The 19,776-nt window shown below is 36.4% G+C and overlaps 1 protein-coding gene across 3 annotated transcripts in view; it reads right to left on the bottom strand.

Annotated features, from left to right (window-relative positions):
* Positions 1–19,776, bottom strand: part of KLHL15 (kelch like family member 15) — a 67,003-nt gene extending 47,227 nt beyond the window's left edge. Inside the window, exons 1-2 of one of the 3 annotated variants that reach the window (XM_043994169.1) lie at positions 19,650–19,776; positions 18,602–18,876 (exon numbers count right to left, since the gene is read on the bottom strand). The gene's annotated coding sequence lies outside the window, so the exon portion shown is untranslated. Of the gene's footprint in view, positions 1–18,601; positions 18,877–18,984; positions 19,076–19,284 lie in introns of those variants that run through there. The other 2 variants (XM_043994167.1, XM_043994170.1) reach the window with 2 other exon arrangements.

Below are 19,776 nucleotides of genomic sequence, written 5' to 3'. Positions count from 1 at the left end.
GGAAGGAAGGAAGGAAGGAAGGAAGGAAGGAAGGAAGGAAGGAAGGAAGGAAGGAAGGAAGGAAGGAAGGAAGGAAGGAAGGAAGGAAGGAAGGAAGGAAGGAGGAAAGGAGGAAAGGAGGAAAGGAGGAAAGGAGGAAAGGAGGAAAGGAAAGGAAAGGAAAGGAAAGGAAAGGAAAGGAAAGGAAAGGAAAGGAAAGGAAAGGAAAGGAAAGGAAAGGAAAGGAAAGGAAAGGAAAGGAAAGGAAAGGAAAGGAAAGGAAAGGAAAGGAAAGGAAAGGAAAGGAAAGGAAAGGAAAGGAAAGGAAAGGAAAGGAAAGGAAAGGAAAGGAAAGGAAGAAAGGAAGGAAGGAAGGAAGGAAGGAAGGAAGGAAGGAAGGAAGGAAGAAAGAAAGAAAGAAAGAAAGAAAGAAAGAAAGAAAGAAAGAAAGAAAGAAAGAAAGAAAGAAAGAAAGAAAGAAAGAAAGAAAGAAAGAAAGAAAGAAAGAAAGAAAGAAAGAAAGAGAAACATCAATATGGATAAGTGAAAGTACTATTTAACAGAGCCTAAATGAAAAGCTAACAGAAAGAGAAATAACAGTTTATAAATGCACTTTTAAGGCAGCTTCTACTTTTTCACTACACTGCTAATTTACCATTACTTAAAACAAAGCTATATCTCTCTTCTCTCTCAACCTCCTCCTTAGCAGTTTCTGCCATGCTTGGGACATGTTCCAAACAGCTTATTGTACACTTAATCAAAAGTCTGCCATATCCATGTATAAGCACAACTTAGAGGTTAAAAAAATCCCTGAATGTTTTTCCCCACAAAACAGCAAGAAGAGAAAAATGCTGAATTGCTTTTATTCATTCTATTTTGCAACCCAGGTTCCAGGAATGCATTGCAGCAAAAAACTGTAATGTCTATAAATGTATATAGAGATAAATGGAATAAGCTAAGATACCTTTTAACATCATTGCAAATTCAAATAATTTTGATTTTTAAATCACTATGGAATGTCTAATGAACCAATAAGTAGTAAAGCTACTTGATCTATGTCTATATTGTGAAATATTAATTCCTAAATTACAGCATTTGTCTAATAATTACCTTTTCTAAATGAAAATGCAAAGTAGTTGAATCAGCAAAATCAGATCTTAGAAAAAAGGGATCTTCTTTGATTCATACTTCCTTTGTATTACAGTATTATGTACATAGTAGGGAGTCAAATTATTTGGTGAATAACCTCATATAGTTCAAGTACATTTCCTCGGCAATGACAAGTATCTGAGTTTATTGCAGTGTTTTTAAAACAGTTAAACATAGAACAAGAATTCAGTTTCCTATATACACGAGTATTTCTGCTCAGTCGTTTCAGTCATAACTGACTCTGCGACCTCATTTGGGCTTCTCTTGGCAAAGATACTGGAGTGGTTTGCCACTTCCTTCTCCAGCTCATTTTTTTTTTTTAAGTGAGGCAATTGGGGTTAAGTGACTTGCCCAGGGTCACACAGCTAGTAAGTGTTAAGTGTCTGAGGCCGGATTTGAACTCAGGTACTACTCCTGACTCCTGCTCTATCCACTGCACCACCTAGCTGCCCCTCCAGCTCATTTTACAAATGAGGAAACTGAGGCAAACAGGGTTAAGTGACTTACCCAGAGTCACACAGCTAATGTCTGAGGCCAGATTTGAACTCGGGAAAATGAGCCTTTCTGACTTCAGGCCTGGCACTATTATCCACTGCACTATCTAGCTGCACAATACAGATTTCCAAATCCATACAATGATTGCAACAGCATGTAGCCCAAGTCAATCAGCCTGGTTGTTATAAAGTGCAAATGAGAAAATTATTCCCGAAGATCAGGTAACTTTAGAAGACTATTTTCCCTTACCCACAAACAATATGCCAAAACTCAGTTGTTTTGAAAATGTGTGCCACTGGCTATATGGGACTGTATCAGGATGCCAGTTAGCAGAAGTTCATCATTACTACTGTTAGGATAGAAGAAGCTCAAAACTCTACTTAAAGTATATCTTGGACATTTTGAAATAACAAAACAAACATAATTCCATAGATCTGTTATTCGCAACTTTAAAACTTTACTTGTTTTGATATGCTAAGAACTCCTAAAAATTACAACTCTCCACAAAGATGATTATTGCATAGATAAAAAATTGTTGACCCAAGCACAGTTTTCATTACAGATTGCTGATAGACATCTCTTCACTAAAGACCTATTCTGATGCATATCATGATATGATGCCTTTGGGTTCTTGAAAGCTATGCTAAGATAACAGGTCAAAGGATACAAACAGTTCTCAATTGCAAACTATTAGCAACCATATGAAAGAATGCTCCAAATCACTAATGAGAATATTACAAAAACAATCCTGAGGTTTCACCTCTCACTCTACAAATTGGTAAAAATGACAAAATATAGAAATAATCAGTGTTGGAGTGGTTAAGAGAAGAGGCACACTAGTGCATTATTGGTGAAGAATTCACTGTGAATCAATAACTCTTTTGGAAAGCAATTTGGAATTATGCAAATAAAGTGACTAAAATGAAATGTCCATACCCTTTCACCTAGAAATTCCACTACGATGTACATATTCAAAGGAGGTCATTGATAAAAAGAAAAGTCCCAATATACATTAAAATATTTACCACATTTTGTGTGTGTGTGTGTGTGTGTGTGTGTGTGTGTGTGTGTGTTAGCAAAAAACTAGAAACAAATTAGATCCCATTGATTGGGAAATGGCTAAAGAAAGGTTGTGGAGATGAATGTAACGGAATATTTTACTGTGCTGTAAAAAAATGACAAATATGATAAAAACAGAAAAATATGTAAAGACAAACAATCTGATATAGAGTGAAGTTTTAAAGCAGTCAAGAAAATAATAGATACAATGACTACGACAATGTAAATAGAAAGAACCATAAAAAATTTAAAGTAAATGTAACAATATTATAAAGAATAAGCATGGTCCCAAAAAGATATATGAGAAGACAACCTCATCCGATTCCTTTGCTAAGGACATCCAGAGGTATGAAACATAAAATATATTTTCATACTTTTTTGATTTATTGATAAGGTTTTTTTTACATAAGGTATTTTATTTTTTCCGTTACATGTAAAGATAGTTCTCAACTTTTGTTTATACATGCTTTACAATTTCAGATTTTTCTCCCTCCCTTCCCTCCCTCCCCCTCCCCTAGACAGCAGGTAATCTGATATAGGTTATATCTATATAGATATAGACATATATATATATACACATAATAACATTAATCCTATTTCTGCATTAGTCCTGTTATAAGAGAAAAAATCAGAGCAATGATGCAAAACCTCAAAATAGAAAAAAAAAAAACCAGCACCAAAAACAAAAGAAATAGTATGGTTCATTATTGATAAGTTTTGATAATTTTTTCTCTTCCTCTTTTTTCCCCTTTAAAAATATTATTTATTATATGAGATGTCTCTCTCAGAAGAGGAAGGCTATTAGGAGAAATTCTGGCGATATAAAAACCAAAAACTATCAAAAATTTTATTTAAAAATATAGCTAGGGGAGGCAGCTAGGTGGCGCAGTGGATAAAGCACGGGCCCTGGATTCAGGAGGACCTGAGTTCAAATCCCGCCTCAGACACTTGAGACTTACTAGCTGTGTGACCCTGGGCAAGTCACTTAACCCTTATTGCCCTGCAAAATAAATAAAAATTAAAATAAATATATAGCTATGCTAGGGAAACATAAGCTCTGAAAGGTGTAACATGGTGATACAGTTTCATGTTCAGGCCTGAAGGTGAAATGTTTTTAAGTTTGGGCTTGGAGAAGACTATCTACTAGGTAATGAATTTTACTAACCACAGGAACTAAAAAATAGTCTAATACAATGTGTAGAGAAGTTGTGATTTACTGTGTTTGATGAAATACCAATAAAATTACAGATTCTTTAAGTACTCATACTGATATTTATTAGTCAGTAACATGGACATTTGTCATGACATCATAAGAATAGAAAAACATTATCACAACCCTCAATTACCCTCTTTCACACCTCTCTAAGTCTTTACCCATTTGCTCCTGTTTCCTTTGCTTCTAAAGAATGAGGTGACCCTTTGTATTTCCATGGCTAACCTTGTCAACCCCCAATCCTATCTGTTTCCATCTCCTCTGGAACCTCATAAATGAATTATTCCTCTTCCCTCTCCTACATCTTCAATCTCTCCCTTTATTAGCTCCTTTCCGAAACCCTAAATTTATGATTGGATCCTTCCTCTCATTTTAAAAATAAAACTTTCCCTTGATCCTGCTTACTCCCTTCAAGCTAATGTTCTCTTTCCTTTACAGATAAATGTCTAGAAAAATAATTTACCAAAATAATAATAATAATAATTTACCTTTGCTGCTTGCTTCCACTTACTCAGTCTTTACCCCCTTACCAGTGATTTGCACCTTCACACTCAAGCTGAATTTTCTACTAGTAACAATCTTGTCACTTGCCTTTTTAAGGTCTTCCATCCTCCCTTAATTTCTCCATAGTATGGCACTTCTTCACAAAAGTTTTTCTTCCTTAGCTCTCAAGACAGGGTAGTCTTACAAGGCAGTCTTATCTGTACTATACACTACTCTTTTTCTTTTACTATGTCGTCATTCTCCCTTCCACAAAACACGTGTTCGCTAAGGCTCTGTCCTCTGATATCTTCCCATTCTACACTCTCCCTTTTAGCAATCATTTCTACTCCCTCAACAATTATCTCTATGTAGATAACTCAAAAATCTTTATATTCACTTAAGTTCTCCCTGGAACTCTGCTCCAATATTCCCAACTGTTTTCTATTTATCTCCGAAAGGGTGTGCCACTAGCATCTCAAACCCAATATGGGCAAAATTATATTTCTTTTCCAAATCTTAATCTCTAAATATGCAGTATTTCATCAATGTGAATTCTCCCTCTACTGACAGATCAAAAGACCTTGGTAGCGGGGCAGGTAGGTGGCGCAGTGGATAAAGCACCGGCCCTGGATTCAGGAGTACCTGAATTCAAATCCAGCCTCAGACACTTCACACAACTAGCTGTGTGACCCTGGGCAAGTCACTTAACCCTCATTGCCCTCCCCCCCACCCCCCAAAAAAGGTCCTCAGAGAACAAAAGATTTAGGATTGAAAAGGACCTTATAGTTCATCTAGTTCAACTTCCTCATATTACAGACGAGAAAAATGAATCCCAGAGAAATAAAATTAAGAAAAGCCAGTATTTAAACTCAGGCCTTTTGAACTACTGAGGCCAAAAGAAAAAAAAGTAATTTAGTGAATAATTTTGCAATAATGGGACTAGAGAATTTAGGCAAACTGGCTCTTGGGAGAAAGACACACAGTCTACTGCTGGCCTTATATTTGAAGCTGTTCCTACTAGACAGGGATTTGCTATTCCAATGGAGCACAAGCTCTGGCCTTCTAAGAACCTAGGGACAATCCTATGTTCCACTTTCTATGCTCTACTAAAACATCAGAATGTTTCTATTGATGGAACTGTTGCTTTCTCAGTCACAACTAATTTCTCTATTAGCTCCCATATCCAATTGCCAAATCGTGTGAATTCTACATCTACAATATCTATTGATGTTATTTCCTCTTTTCCAAAGCCACTTCCTCTGATACTGTTCATGAACTACTTACATTTTATTGAGATCTTTTGTTTTTAGGTAACCTACAGTTCCAAATATATCTCTACTCCCTTCCCTGCCCCAAGAGCAACTCTTCCCATAACAAAAAAATCAAAGAGAAAAAATAATCAGCAAAACTAATCCATCAAGGAAGTCCATAGTACTATAAAGTATTCCACACCTAAAGTATTTTTCCTCTTCAAAGAAGAAAGGGAGGTACATTCTCATATATCTTCTTTGGGGATTAAGCTTGGTTATTATTAATTTCCTTTGTGGAAAACAGTCTTACCATTGATTTCACTAAGGATACCCATTATAATCCCTTCTCAAGAATCATATTTACAATATAAAGGTTAAATTTTTGGTAGTGACAAAGAAGTAAATGCCCATTGATTAGGAAATGGTTAAACAAGTTCTGGTATACGAATGTGTCAGAATATTGAATATTATTCTACTATGAAACCGCAAAGCATCTTCAGGACTCTTGGGCCTTGCTATCTGCCCTTTTGCAGTACCCTTTAGGTCTTTCCATCCACCCTGTAACTGAACATTCTTATATGTGATGTCTCCCTCAAGAACGTGACACGCTCCTTGAGATCAGAAGCTACCTTCGTTTTCTATTTGCAATATCAGCACTAGGTACTTGTAAATAAATAATGTTTTCCATTGATTCACAGAACTCAATTTAAATGCATTCAGTTTAAATATTTTGTTGTTGGGGGCAGCTAGGTGGCGCACCAGCCCTGGATTCAGAAGGACCTGAGTTCAAATCCAACCTCAGACACTTGACACTAGCTGTGTGACCCTGGGCAAGTCACCTAACCCTCACTGCCCACAAAAATGAAAGAAAGAATGAATACATGAATGAATAGATAGATGTTTTGTTATTGCTCTTTCCACTGACATTGTAGTCATTGTATATATAATTTTCCTGGGTCTGCTCACTTCACTTTGTAACAGTTGATGTAAGCAAGCCTTCCTATGCTTCTCCTTATTCTTCATAATCACTGGTCTTCATATCATTCCATAAGACTTTATTAAGCTTTTGCTGTGCTAAGTCCTGGGATACAAAATAAAAAGTGAAGCAGTCTCAGTCTTCAAACAGTTTATATTCTAATGATGGAGATAATATATATGTATATTATGTTACATTCATATTTCACAACTTGTTAGCCCCTGTATATTCCCATCTTTTGTCACTTTATACAATTTGCTGGTTGTAAAGAAAAATCTCAAAGTTGTTTTGATTTTCATTTCTCTTATTAGTGACCTGAGCTATTCTTTCACATAGTTGTTAAAAAGTTTGCAATTCAATTAAAACAACTCTGAGATACCACCTGACACCTATCAGATTGACTAAAATGACAAAAAAGGAAAAAATAAATGTTGGAGAAGCTGTGGAAAAATTGGAACACTAATGCATTGTTGGTGGAGGTGTGAACTGATCCAACCATTCTGGAGAGCAATTTGGAATTATGCCCAAAGGGATATAAAGCAATGCATACCCTTTGACCCAGCAATACCACTTTTGGGTCTTTTTCCCAAAGAGATCATGGAAAGGGGAAAAGGACCCACATGCACAAAAATATTTATAGCTGCTCTTTATGTGGTGGCAAGGAATTGGAAGTTGAGGGGATGCCCATCAATTGGGGAATGGCTGGACAAGTTGTGGTATATGAATATAATGGAATACTATTGTGCTGTAAGAAACGATGAGCAGGAGTTCAGAGAAACCTGGAAAATCTTGCGTGGGCTGATGATGAGTGAGATGAGCAGAACCAGAAGAACACTGTACACAGTATCATCAACATTGTGTGTTGATCTACTGTGATGGACTATATTCTTCTCACCAATGCAATGGTACAGAAGGGTTCCAGGGAACTCATGATGGAGGAGTATCTCCAAATCCAGGGGAAAAAAAAATAACTGTGGGGTACAGATGCTGAATGAACCATACTATTTCTTTTGTTTTTGGTGCTGTTGTTTTTCTATTTTGAGGTTTTTCCTCATTGCTCTGATTTTTCTCTTATAACATGGCAAATGCAGAAATATGTTTAATGTTATTATATATATATATATATATATATATATATATATATATATATATATATATATATATATATATAAAACTTATATCAGATTACCTGCTGTCTAGGGGAGGGAGAAAAATCTGAAATTGTAAACCTTGTATAAACAAAAGTTGAGAACTATCTTTACATGTAACGGGAAAAAAAATAAATAAAATTAAAAAAAAAAAAAGAGGAGAGGAAGCAGGAAGTTGCCAAGGACAGACTTTAAAGTTTTGCTTAGGGTTAACCTTTTTATTACCATAATTAAACAAACTAATGAACAACAACAACAACAAAAAGTTTGCAATTCATCTTGAGAATTGTTTCTTCATATTTTTGAACATTTATCAGTTGGGGAGTGGCTTTTAGTCTCACATATATGTGTGTATATCTGAATATGTATGTATGTATGTCTGTGTATATATACATACACACAGACATACATATATCCCTATATATCTTACCAGAGATATTCGATAACAAAAATTTCCCCCATCTTAATTTTAAAAGTTGCAAGGAAGCAAATTAGTCTTTATGTCAGGAAAAACTTCTTAACAAGTAAAGCTGTACCAAAGTGAAATGGCTTGCCTGGAGATATAGTTGGGTCTTCAAGAAGAGGCTGGAGGGAGGCAGCTAGGTGGTACAGTGGATAAAGCACCGGTCCTGGATTCAGGAGGACCAAAGTTCAAATCCAGTCTCAAACACTTGACACTTACTAGCTGTGTGACCCTGGGCAAGTCACTTAATCTTCATTGCCCCGCAAAAAAACAAAAACAAAAAAGAGGCTGGAAAACCACTCATCAAATATGTTTCAATAGAGGTTTATTCATGTATAGCTTGAACTAGAGAGAGGTTCCTTCCAACTTTCAAATTCTGTGATTCTATAATGTAATAACCTAAATGATCTTCCTTACTCTGTCTGCCTCATCCAATCCATCCATCATAAACTATTGCCTCATTCTATTATTTAAAAAATGCTGGGGCAGCTAGGTGGCACAGTGGATAAAGCACCAGCTCTGGATTCAGGAGGACCCGAGTTCAAATACGGCCTCAGACACTTGACACTTACTAGCTGTGTGACCCTGAGCAAGTCATTTAACCCTCACTGCCCCACCAAAAAAAATAAAAAAAGGTAAGTGCCTCCTCACTGTGTACCAAATAAAATATGAATTCCTTATCATGGCATTCAAAGCATTCTATAATTTGGTTCCAATATTCTATTCTACTACTCACTTTCCTATATTATTAAACATAAACTGGGCTTCTCACTGTTCTTACTCTCCCATCATTCTCTTCTTAAATTCTTCCATCTTTGTTCCCCAACACCGCCCAGAAGAGAATTGCTGAATTTCTACCTAAAATAGCATATCTCTCCATCTCTAAACTCCTTCCTTCAACATCTAACTCAGGTGCCAATTCTGTTCTCATTAGGTGAGAGACCTCATTGAACCCTTTAATTTTTCAGAACATCGTATCTCTCCTTTGCATCTATTACACTCTGCTTTGCATAACAGTTGTTTGTGTATAAATCTTAATCCCACTATTAGATTATAATCACTATGTTGACAAGATTTATACTTTATTTCATCTTTGCATAGCAACCCCATCCCCAGTATATTTCCTTGCATAGAGTAAATGCTTTTAAAACGTTTGTAGAAGGAAAGCAGAAAATTGGAGAAAAAACATTTATAGACAGTTGATCAGATAATGGTCTCATATCTAAAATATAAAAAGAATTTTGTCAAATTTATTAGAATGTGAGTCATTACCCAATTGATAAATAGTAAAAGAATATGAACAGGCAATTTTCCAATGAAGAAATGAAAACAATTTATAGTCATATAAAAAAGTCTAAATTTTAAATAATTATTTGTTAGAAAATGCAGATTAAAACAACCTTGAGATATCATTTTACACCTACCAGATTGGCTAAAATGATAAAAGTGACAAATGTTGTAGGAGATGTTGAAAAATCAAGACACTAATTCATTGTTGGTGGAATTATAAATTGATCCAACCATTTTGGAGAGCAATCTGGAATTATGCCCAAAGAGTTATTAAACTACCTAGACCCTTTGAACCAATAATACTACTACTTGGTCTAATTTCCAAAGCTGATTGGGAAAAAAGGAAAAGAATCTATATATTCTAAAATATTTATAGCAGCTCTCTTTGTGGTGGCAAAGAACTGGAAATTGCAGGGGTGCACACCAATTGGGGAATGGCTAAACTAGGTATGCTATGTGATTGTGATAGAATACTATTGTGCTATAAGAAATGATGAAATCAATGATTTTTAGAAAAACATGGAAATATTTGCATGAAATAATGAAGAGTGAAATGAGCAGAACCAAGAGAACATTGTATACAGTAACAGCAATATTGTTTTAAGCATGTTGAACAAATTATTTTGACTATTATAAATACCCAAATTAACTGCAAAGGACTCACGAAGAAAGATGGTATCTGCATCCAGGGAAAGAATTGATAAACAGAAGTATGTATAGAATAACTTTACATAAATATATATACCTATTTGTGCCTAATGGTAGCCATCTCTAGGGCAAGGGGTGGGGAAGGGGGGAAAAAAAGATTTACATGATAATTCTGTTGCATATTTGAAAGGAATAGCAAGCTGTATAAAGTAGATTTGCAGTTTCATGTACAATCTTTTTTATTGTACTATATTATGGAAATATTTGTTTTATTCCATAATTTAAAATAATATTTTTTTTAATTTGTGTATTTGAAATTAATTGAAACTAAGACCAATTCCCAAGTCCAAAGCTATAGATTACTTACGTTTGTATGTTTTTCATTAGAATTTTATGCCCAATTTGTAGGCTGTTGTCAGATGAGGGCGAGTTTACCAAGAGCCTCAACATTTGTGTGACTTGGCATCTGAAACACCTTGATAAAAGTTTTTTGGTGTACAAAGTTATAGGTACACAGGACTTGCCCTAGGCAAAATGATGGCATTGGCAAAAACAATGGCATTTCCTGACCTTTATATTTTGCCTCACCTCCTCTATGGTTTCCTTATCTCCCCTTCCCAAAGAAGAAGGCAATATAGCTTAGTAAGGAAGTTCTGTGGTATGCCTCTCATCCCCACATCATCTTCCTGACTAGAAGACAAATTTAATTTATCCCAACCAGCTTGGATATGGAAAAATCTAGATAGTCTTTTCCCTTCCCTACTGTGCTCTATTGCTTTACCCTCCAGAAATGAGGGGGCTGCTGAAACACTGTTAGAAAGCAATTTGGAATTATGCAAATAAAATGAATAAAATGTCTATACCCTTTGAACCAGAGATACCATGACTGGACATAAGTCTGTAAGGACACCTCAAGGAAGCCACTGATAAGAAATAAGCCCCCTATACTCCAAAATAATTATAGCAAAACTTTTTGTGATAGGACTTTTGTGGTTCCATAAAAACTGGAAACAAAGCAGATGCCCATCAATTAGAAAATTGCTAAAGAAACTGTGATATATGAGTGTATTGGAATATTGCTGTGCTCCTAAGAAATTATATATGTGATAAACAGAGAAATATGGAGAAATCTATATGAACTAAATGTGGAGTAAACAGAGTCCAGAAAACAATATATACTGTAACTACAACAATTTAAGTAGAAAGAACAATAACATACCAAAAAATAAAAAGTAAATGTAACAAAATTATAAAGATAAGGCAGGACTCCAACCTACCCCTTTGTGGTGATCCCCAGATATTACACACTAAACATGTTTTCAGGCTTTTTCAATGTATCAATCTGTTGTGTTGATTTTTTTTCTCCTCCAAAAAAAAACCCCCAAACCCACCATACTACTTTTCATATTGGATGGCTGTCCAGGAGAGGCAAAGGAAAGGAAAGGAAAGGGATAGTTGGGATAACTATGGTGATATGAGACTCAAAAAACATCCCCCCCCAAAAAAAAACCCTTTAAAAAAATTGTATCCCCAATGTCTAGCACAGTGCCTGGTACATGGTAGGCACTTAATAAATGCTTATTTGACTGATCAGGAAACTGAAGCCCAGGGACTTTAAGTGTCTTGCCCAAAGTCTGTGACTTTGTCAAAGGACAGAATTAAATCCACGAACTCTGCCTCCAGTGTTCTTCCCTGTGTACCACTGAAGCAGCTGACTTTTAACATTTTTTCACTACAAGCAAATATGTTTCAGCTACATATCATGGGTTAAATGAGCTTTATTGGGTTAACCCGAGACACTAACCACTACTAATAACATTGTTTCTAGAAGAAAATGTTTACTATGTTAAAACAACCAACCAAATGATTTAAATTTGAAACTCTAAATCTGAATGTTATTTTTTTTTAATGAAGAATTCAGGTTGTAACAATGATGAATCAATGAAAAACAGTAATTAAGCCAAGAACTGTGTTCAATAAAAACATGATACAGGGGGAAAAAATCCTGGTAAGGGAACTGGAAGACAGGTTCTAATTCCGCCTTTGCTACTAACTAGCAAAATTAGTAGTCTTGGGAAAATCATGTAACATTATAGGCCACAGTTTCCTCATCGGCAATATAACATACTAATACTAGGCAATATCCATGGTGCCTTCTCATTCTGAAATCCTATGATTCTATAAATTAGAAAAACAAACAAAAACTCAGCAGAAATTAATAGTAAAAGGAATAATAACTGGGTGTGTATGGACACACAAGGTGGGAGAGGTAGAAAAGTAATGAACAAAATCCTCAAGGATAGGAAAAGTGACCAAGCTCAAATATATTAAAGGAACAAGAATTACCTATCAAATTGTTGCTATTAAAATTTCTCATTAAAGAAATGAAATTTCTACATAGTTGTCAGGGAATCACAAACCTAAGCCACTTTGAAAAAAGCTAATGAGAGGGAGTGAGAGAAAAGGAAAAATCTTAAGCAGAATTTCAAGAATGTAATTAAGAAAGTAGCTTCAGTAACTGGACAGTTATTTTAAATGTTCACATTAGAAAAACTGGACAAATATTTTAAGTGTTTGTTTACTTTTGAAAAACCTAACTGGTCAAGGGAAACTATGTGGTTTATAATCTACACATGTAATTTTCTGTGGAAAAATACTACACTTTGTCTTAGAATTCCCAATTGTATGGTTCCTCAAGAGTAAAAAAAAGAGAGACTAAATTACAAAATGTGAGGTGAATTCCTTTAACCTTAAGCTGAGAGGAAACTATTATTATCTCCTGCTTTAATAAGCATGCCACTAAGGGAAAGTCTCCTACTTTCACTAAACATGAATAATTATCTAATAAAAAGTAAAGAGAATAACTACGTTCTTAGGAATGGATGACAAAACAATAAAGCCTTGTTCTCTTTCACTACCCTTGAAAAGTATTATTGCTATTTATATCCCAAAAATTTCTCACAGCAAGAACTCACAAGGGACCAATAAGGTAAGAAGTCTGATGAGGGAAAACGGATGAGGACAATTAGAGGCAAAGGATTCAAATGTTATGATTTATGTTATGAAGCTGATATTCTGATTCCAGGGCCCTAAACCCCAATTATAACAATGCAGGAAATTTTTAAACTAACAAAAAATAAACCCACATGCAGTGGTTATAGAAACACTCATATTCTTTCTATATTCACTTTTAAATGCATATAAAACCCAATACTATTCAAATGTAACAGCTGTTTTCTCAGACACTGGTACAAAAATTTCTTTTTCCCAGAAAAAAAATTACTATATTAGGATCTAGAGGGGGAATGAACTTCAGAAGTCACCTTAGTTCAATCCCCTCCCTTTCTACAGGTGAGGAAACTGAGCCTCAAGAGGATTGACCTGCCTACAGTCCGTTAGGTCATAAACTTCTGTGGCAGGATTTGATCTCAGCTCACCTGTACTCTTTCCACTGTACCACACTGCTGCCTAAAGGAAAAGCAGGTATGAATGAGTTGGAACTTGAAGAATTGGAGAGAATAGCCACGTGAATGAGATTATGGACCCAGTGGAGAACAATTATAACCTATGTTGTAGTTAATAAAGGATTTTTCTCATAGTAACCTGGTGAGGTAGGTAATACAAGCATTACTATTCTAAGTGTACAGATAAGGAAACCCAGGCTCAGAGAGATTAAAGTAATTGTTCACCATCACAGATAAAAGGACAGAAAAGGGATTCAAAGCCAGGTCTTCTGACTCCAAGTCTGATGTTCTTTCTACTACAACATACTACAATCTACAATTTAATTTTTTTTGCTGTTGAGCATTCAGCTAACTTTCTCCATTAAAACAACCCTAAAAGCCAGTATCAAATTGGAAGCAACTACCACAGTTGAGTAGGATTCAATGTTTTGGTATTTTTCTCCTAAAATATACTTAATGATTACAGCTACCTAAATAATAACTGCAATTACAAAAATCTAAAAAAAAATACGCAGAAGAAAAACTGAATGTAAAGTCATGGAAATAAAGTGTGCATCTATGTATGTGTCTGCATACATAAAATTATTTATATATATATAATATACATACATGCACACATTATATATAAAATAAATCCATATTTTAACTTTCTAAATAAAAACTATAAATAATGTTTGTTTATAGTTTCCTGAAAAGGGTTTGTTAAAATTATTAGGTATCTGAATAGTTTGTGATGATTACAAAATTTTTTGAGTAAATGTTTTTAGAATGTTGTTTTGTGCCAAAAGCCTCTTATCTAACATGGGATTGCTCATTGTTAGGTTTAGAAGTGCTCCAACAGTAATGTCATTTAAAAACAACAACACTAGCTTTTATAATCTATAGAGAACAGATCCAGTGAGAATACTAGCAAGAACTTCTATTAAGAAACAGATACCAAAATCTTACAAATTACCTACCAACAAAAACAGAAACATTAGTTAAGATCTTTTTTTTTTTACAAAAGGTATAATAATTAAAATGCTTATCTCTGAATAACTAAGATCTGATAATGTCTACTTTGAAAATCTATTACATAATCGTGTTTGTATTCTCAGTGGATGAAGGAAGGCCTGGAGGGATGGAGAGAATTTGGAACTGAACATTTTTAAATGACTATTAAAATTAATTTTTCAAAAAAGAAAATATTTTACATAAAAGTCCTCAGTTTGAGCTACTCAGTTAAAGTCAAGGATAAAGTCAGAGTTCAAATATAGATTTCTTATTGTTCTCTTAGTTTCAATGCAAATTACAGAGTAGTTACATGAAATTAAAGACTCTAAAGCTGTATTTCCTAATAAAACCAAGAAAGAAAATCAACAATTTCATTTCTGAGACATAATTATCAATTCTCTTAAGATTCTGAAATAACAGCAAGCAGTACAACATACAAAAATACACATACATAAACATACACATGTGTGTATCTACAACACTAATGACTAAAATGTCACAGTACCCCAATTATTCTTAATTCTGGCATCCATAACACCCTTTCTTCCATTTCTCTTCATTTAAGAAATGCAAGATTTTCAAGCATTATAACAAAGAACAAGTATTCTGTAGCAAACAAAACTTTAAGGGGCAAAGACCACTTCTGTTAACTGATCAAATTGCTCACATTTAAATAGCATTTTATGAACACAAAATGTTTACATTCACTACCTTGATTATCAACCTATGAGCAAACTGAGGCTCAGTAATATACTCAAAAGTTTCTATTTTAACACATGAACCTAGGTCACCTGACCAAATCTAATGTTCTTTCTACTATAAGACACTGTCTTTCATTATTCCCTATGAAATCCTGTATTAATCAACTAGAGTAGTTCTGATAATAATTCCCAGGTTTTGGCTTCAGGGAACAAAAAGAAAGGTACAGAGGTCTCTAACACTAAAATTATTTCTGGACACTTTTGTGGGAATTTTACCTGCAGGGAACAGTGTTAAACTAACACATCTTATATCTTTTAAGGCTACTACATTCGAGTGTAAACCCTGTGTTTTGTTCTAATACTACAAACTTAAAACGGTTTTAAAATATTTTTACTGTCTTTTAAAAACACCACAGTGTGCTGAGACCAAATGGCATTAAGACAATAGAAAAGTCATAAATTTAACAAAACATTTAAATAAGAAAACAATTTGTCTTTTATCTTTAAAAAAATGACAATGCACCCATTATACACATCACTTTAACACAATTTGTGAATCAGTTTATCTTTTGACCACTCCAAACTACACATACTATTTTGGTTAAGTACAAAATGAGTATCATATCGGTGGGATTTACACATATGTAATAAATATTTTATAATTAAGCTCAATAAACTTGAGCCACAAAAAGTTACTAATTTTTACATGCTTTCCCCTTATGTGAATCTATTTTGAAGTACATAAAAGCCAAGTCGATGCTGACCCCTGACAGAGAACTACCTGTAACATTCTGTCGAATTAGGTTTTTCTTTATATGTGTACATACTTAGAAAAGGACTAGTTAAGGCCCAGTTCTAAAACTAATTGGGCATGTGACTATCAATTTCCTCATTTATAAAATAGAGGGGCATGCTTTGTAAATTGTAAGGCATAAAAAACATAAGCTACTATTAGTTTATATCTCTCTAACTATTAGAGATATATAGATGTAGTACTGTACCTTTAAAAACTCAAAAAGCATCTTCAGATTGTGTAACTATGCCCTTTATACAAACCATTAGTCTACTTAAGGGCAGCCAGCTGTGTTTGTTGTGAATAGAGTACTGGACCTGGAGTCATTTTCCTTAGTTCAAATTTGACCTCAGACACTTATTAGCTGTATGACCCTGGGCAAGTCACTTAACCCTGTTCGAGTTAGTTTCCTCATCTGTAAAATGAGCTGGAGAAGGAAATAGCAAACCACTCCAGTATCTCTGCCAAGAAAACCCCAAATAGGGTCAGACAACTGAAAATGACTCAACAGCAAGAGTCTGCTTAAACCAGACAAAATTAAACACTTTATGGACATTATTTTACTAACAGTTATTTTTTGAAATTTACAATTTACTTACAAATGTCAAAGTACTTTAAAGGTAATGTGTTATAAAAATGAATTATAGTTCACATCATCAAAACAGCTTAACATTATAATAGTTTAAATTATAAAGTGTCATGTAGACAAGTTTGATTACATAAAACTTAAGTTTTTTCAGATACAATGTAAAGAAGAGTAGAAGAAAAACAATTATTTAGGAAAAAATTTTGCAGTTTCTTTGAAAAAGATCTCACCGAGATACGTAAGGAACTGATTCAAATATATGAGCCATTCCCCAGAATAAAAAGAGTCAAAGCATATAAATAGGCACTTCGAGGAAAGAAATCCAAGCTATCAATAGCTATATAAAAAAAAATTCCAAATTTCTAATAATTAGGGAAATGCAAATTAGAGAAACTCTGAGGTTCCATCTTATACCCATCAAATTGGCAAAGTTGACAAAAAAGCAAAATAATGAATATTGGAGGAGATGCAGGGGAAATTGGGAATTGGTCCAGCCATTCAGAAAAGCAATATGGAACAATGCACAATAAGTTACTTAAATTGTATGTGCTCTTTGATGAAACAATACAATTATTAAACCTATACCCCAAAGAGATCAATGAAAAAAGCAGACAAAAATGTATAAAAAATTTCTATCACAGAAGCTCTTTTTATGGTAGCAAGGAACTGGAACCCAAAGCAGGACCCAGCAGTTGGTTAGCAGCTGAACAATTTGTGGAATATGGATGTAACGGAATACTATTATGCCATAAAAAAGGAAGAAAAGGAGTCTCAGAGAAACCTGGAAAGACTGGTATGAACTGATGGAGAATGAAGTGAGCAGAACCAGTAAAACAATTATACAGTAACAACAATACTATTAAATAAATACTTGGAAAGACTTAGGAATTCTGATCAATGAAGTGACCAACCACAATTCCAGAGAACAAATGAGGAAACATACTATTTACCTTGCCAAATGGGATGCATAATTTTTGGACAGGACCAATACAAGGTTGTTTGTTTTACTTGACTATTATATTTGTTACTAAGGTTTCATTTTCCTTTGGGTTATTTTTTTCCTCCAATGGGGAGGATAAGTGGGTAGGGAGAGAAAATTGACTTAAATTGTAAAAAGTATCACAGCTAAATGGCTTCTTCAAGTTCATCAGCAATTTTATGAGTACCTACTACATGCAAAGCACTGGGTATTAGGAGGGCACTAATAACTGGGCATTTTTTGGAGATGGCATTTGAGCAGAATCTCAAATGAAGCTAAGAATTCCAAGATGCTGAAGGTTAAGAATGCATTTCAATTACTGGGGACAGCCTGTGGAAAGGCACAGAGGTGAGAGATGAAATATTCAATTCAGAGAATAACAAACAAGTCAGTTTGGCTGTAACAGAGAAGAAAGGTGGAATATAAAACATGTGGAACTATAGTAGACAATGATCTTAAGGTAAAAGTCAATCAAAAAGTTACTACGTATCTGTACATCACTTTGCTGTCCTATATACTCAAATATCAAAATAAAGAGGAGGAAAAGACAGATCCTTTGGAATTTAAATATTCTAAATGCTTCCTACTAACCATCATTTCGATACATGTGGCAATTTTGCATGACTCCTAAGAAAAGGGACTCTTCATACGGATAGGCAGGGGCCTTTGGGGTGTTTTTTTTTAAGTGCTTTTGTAACAGCAAATATATATGCCCCAAATAATTTCTGAACGATTTTAATGAATACAAAGCAAATAACAAATTTAGCATATTAACATAAAAGAAGCTATGAATCCAATACAGTTAAGAAGCCTATTTGTAATAAGATTCTTAGAGAAATATTTCAAAAGGGCAGAGCCACCGAGATTTTCTGAGCTCTTGCTTTCTATAAACTCATCTCTCAAAGCCTGGGCAGGTGAGACAGGATACAAACCTTGGTGGTTTAGGTCCAGTTACGAGTGGAGTGGTGTCTGCATCAGGAAAAGCACCTCCGCCATTGGTATTAATCGGCGTCCCCGTATTCGGCCGAAGAGGGAAGACCCAGGGCTGTACAGGCCATGAAGACTGAACCCTCCTCCTCCTCCTCGTCTTCTCACCTCTAGAGGGGTTCCTCCCTCCAGGACGGGGCCAGGGCACCTCGAGGAGGCCAGCGTGGGGGGAGCCTGCGTGCCGGCTGCTGGGGTGGCTGCGGCCCCCGCCGTCCCTGCCCTGAGGAAAAACAAACCATTCAGTCTCCCGGGGTGTCCCCCCCACGTCCTCGCCCCGGGGACACCAGCATTGCTTTCGAGGGGCGAGTAACGATAATAACGGCAATACCTGGAGGAGAAACTCAACTTGGGGGGTGGGGAGGTTAATAGGCCGCCGGGGGCGGCAGGCGGGCGGAGGGGCCCGGGCTGGGGCTGGGGCCGGGGCTGGGTGAGTGAGGGAGGAAAGGAGGATGGGAGGAGGGGAGGAGGGAGGAGGGAAAGGGGGAAGGGGGAAGGGGGGAGGGGGGGCGCGGGAAGAGGAGGCGCCCGCCCGGGCCCCGGCAGCGCGGCTTCAATCCCCGCGCCTCCCTCGGGGGTCCGGGGCTCAACCACGCCGGGATGGCGAGCTCCTCCCAGCGCCGCCGCTTACCCCCCCAGTGACCGTAGGCCGGAACCGACGCCGGCAGCCGCCGCGGGGCCCTGCCCAGGAACGTCTGGGGCCTTCCTCGGGCCTCGGCTGCTCAGTTCGCCAGCCCGCTCAGTCCGTCCGTCCGTCTGCCCGTCAGACGGGTCTGTCCGTTTCCGCGGCGGAGACAGAGACTCCCTGGGTAAAACCCGCGATGGGTGAAGGGAGGAAGGGAAGGGGGTGGGGAACAGAAGGAGGGAAGAAGGGAGGCATCCCCTGTCCTCCTTCCCTCCTCCATTCCCGGAAAGGCCGTGAGGCTGTGAAAGAGGTTGGAAGAAAGATAGATTAGCTTCCCCAGAGCAACAACAGCAGCCTTGACCGGTGTTTACCTTCCCCCTGGTCCAGCGCCAGCGCTGCCATCTTTCTTTCTAACGCCGGGCACCGCGCGTGCGTCACTTCCGCCGCCGCCACCGCCGCCACCTGTGGGCCAGGAGCACTAACCTGACCAGGCTTGAG

Source organism: Dromiciops gliroides, chromosome 3 (assembly GCF_019393635.1).
Source record: "Dromiciops gliroides isolate mDroGli1 chromosome 3, mDroGli1.pri, whole genome shotgun sequence".
Taxonomy (NCBI): Eukaryota; Metazoa; Chordata; class Mammalia; order Microbiotheria; family Microbiotheriidae; genus Dromiciops; species Dromiciops gliroides.
This window is presented reverse-complemented; position numbering and strand designations above follow the sequence as displayed.